Source organism: Arachis ipaensis, chromosome B04 (genome assembly GCF_000816755.2).
Source record: "Arachis ipaensis cultivar K30076 chromosome B04, Araip1.1, whole genome shotgun sequence".
NCBI classification, from domain to species: Eukaryota; Viridiplantae; Streptophyta; class Magnoliopsida; order Fabales; family Fabaceae; genus Arachis; species Arachis ipaensis.
Window position 1 is genome coordinate 123,795,136 of NC_029788.2, and position 2,702 is coordinate 123,797,837.

Below are 2,702 nucleotides of genomic sequence, written 5' to 3' on the forward strand. Positions count from 1 at the left end.
TCAAATTAAAATCAAATTAAAATTTCAAAATAAAAAATTTAAATTTCAATAAAGCCTCCTATAAAATAATAGGCGAATTCTTTGATATAGATAGTGTATAAACATCTACATATATAAATTTTTGCTAGAGAAACACTGAATAGACAAATGTTCTTTGAAGGGACAATTATTAGTAGCAGTAATTCACAATGTCAAGCACGTGCAATTTGTAAGATTAAAGGAAGATGATTGAGTAATTTGAATATCTGTGATTATTGATTAGATATTTACATGGACCATTTTATGGTACATGGCTTTAATATGTTTTCTAGGCTTATTTTCTGTAAAATAATTTAAAAAAAAAGGTTAGTTTTTGTAGGTCTATTTTATTTATTGTTTTATTTTAATTTATTATAACTTTAAAATAAATTCTTAATTTATTGTACATTTGAAATAAGTACTTGATTATTGGAATTAATTTTTAGGAGAAAATTTTATTTATTCATTACTAAGATTTAAAATTTTGTGTTATTTTATATGCATGAATTTATAAATAAAAATTTATAAAAAATTTACTTATATCCCTAATTAAGAAAAGATGTTAATAATATAATTATTTATGAGTAATTATTTCCTGCCCTAACTAATTCTTATGCAATGTTTTTTACATATTCTCTCCGTTGTTGTTTTTTTGGTTTTGTAATACTATTTAATATAATTATTATAATTTCAAGAATTTGGTAATTATTGCGAAATTTACTATTGTTAAATATTTTGTCAGTTATTTTTTGGGTTTTAATATTTTTATTATTAGTAGTAGTAGTAGATGATGCAGTTAGCTACAGAGAAAAAATCTAGTAGTACTAGTAGTAATGATGTAGAAGATGAAAACGAACGAAAAGATAACAATCTCTATCTATACAATAGAATAGAACAATCGATTAAAAATGACAATTTACAAAAAAGTCCAAAAAACACCTAATTAAACTTCATCTCCTGTTCCTTGTCCATTTAATATTTCTTCAGCAATAATCTATATATGTAGATATCTTTTTTCAATTTATAGTTCTACACAGAAAACTTTGCCTACAAAATATGAGTAGAAATAAGAGCTAACCGTGAACTCTTCGCCCTATATAAGTATACCTGACATTTTTCTCTGTCCTCGTGTCCGTTTTTTATTGTGGGAAAATTTTTCTTTCCATCTCCAATTAACACGGACATTATTTTATTTAACAAAGAGGAGTGGTACACATACAAGTCATTTAGTTTACAAGTTGGGTGAATCTTAACAAAAAGTACGCTGACCCATATATGATTTTTATGACGTGTTTCGTGTTTCTCCTTCTCCTCCTCTTCTTCTTTCTTCTTCTCCTACTCTTCTCCTTCTTCTTCCATGAAAACAAATTTCTTGCCAAATTTGTTCGATCTCCTTTGTGTGTTCTTTTTTTGCCTTTTTATTCGTTGTTTTATTTGTGTTTATTATTGGTATTCTTGCTTCGTTTTTTTTTTTCGATTTTCATGGTTTTTAAAATCAAGCTTTGAAATCATTTTGAAGATAATGGAACTTCAGAAATACACCAAAACGATTACAGAAATACACCTAACCGATTACAGAAATACACCTAAATAGTTACAGAAATTCACCCAAACAATTATAGAAATGCATCCAAAGGATTACAGAAATACACCCAACGGATTACAAAAATACACCCAAAGGATTTAAAAAATACACCCAAAATTCGTTGAAATATACATTATGCATAATTCAGAATTCTTCATCTTTCTTTTCCTCATCTTCTGCTGCTTCTTCTTCTTCATTTTTTTATTTCATATTCTCATAATTGTTGTTGGGAGGAAAAAATCAAACAAAGAAAAAAAATACATAATGTTGCAAAATCAAAAGAAGAACGAGGAGAAATACGCCGATAAAGATGAAACACTTCAAAAATGTAGAAGAAGAAGAAGAAGCACGGAAAAAGAAGAAGAAAAAAAAAAGGAGACATAAAAAAAATAAATAAATAAATGACTTGTATGACTTATATAGGAAAACACTTGTACGTGAAGAATTTCTCCTTAATAAAAACTATATTTGATAGACTTTTTAAATTTTAGAAAATAATTATATTATTTACCCATTATAGAATGAATAAGAAGAATGATGAAGTTTTATATTTAGGTGCAATTTCCTGATGAAATGACTAGAATGATTTTTATAAGGTTTATGTCGGCTAAATTTGTTTAACTTAAAATTTAAATGAATTTGATTTTAGAGATAAAAATTTATTTATTTAAATAGGTAAAAATTTAAAATTTTATATCTTTTCAAATTTTGCCAATGAGTAATAGCTCAAATGGCATAGATTTCCCACAGTCTCCTATCTTTCCAAATTTTTTGCCAATGAATAATAGCTCAAATGGCATAGACTTTCCATACTCAATTAAGAGGTTACGGGTTCGAGTCTCATATCTTTAGTAAAAAAAAAAATTTATTATTTAAAATTTAAAATTTTTATTTGATTAATTTAAAATTGGTTGCATTGGTTAGGTTCATAATTTAGTTGGTAGCTGATTACGAAAATAAATAACTATGAAACAATCCAGAGAGTATAGAATATTTGATTTAGTTACTATTTAATGTTTGGAGTTTTTATGGTAGAAAAAGTATATTTAGTACCTTTAAATACTAGGCATAGTTTAAAATTATGAAAAATTATAAGGAT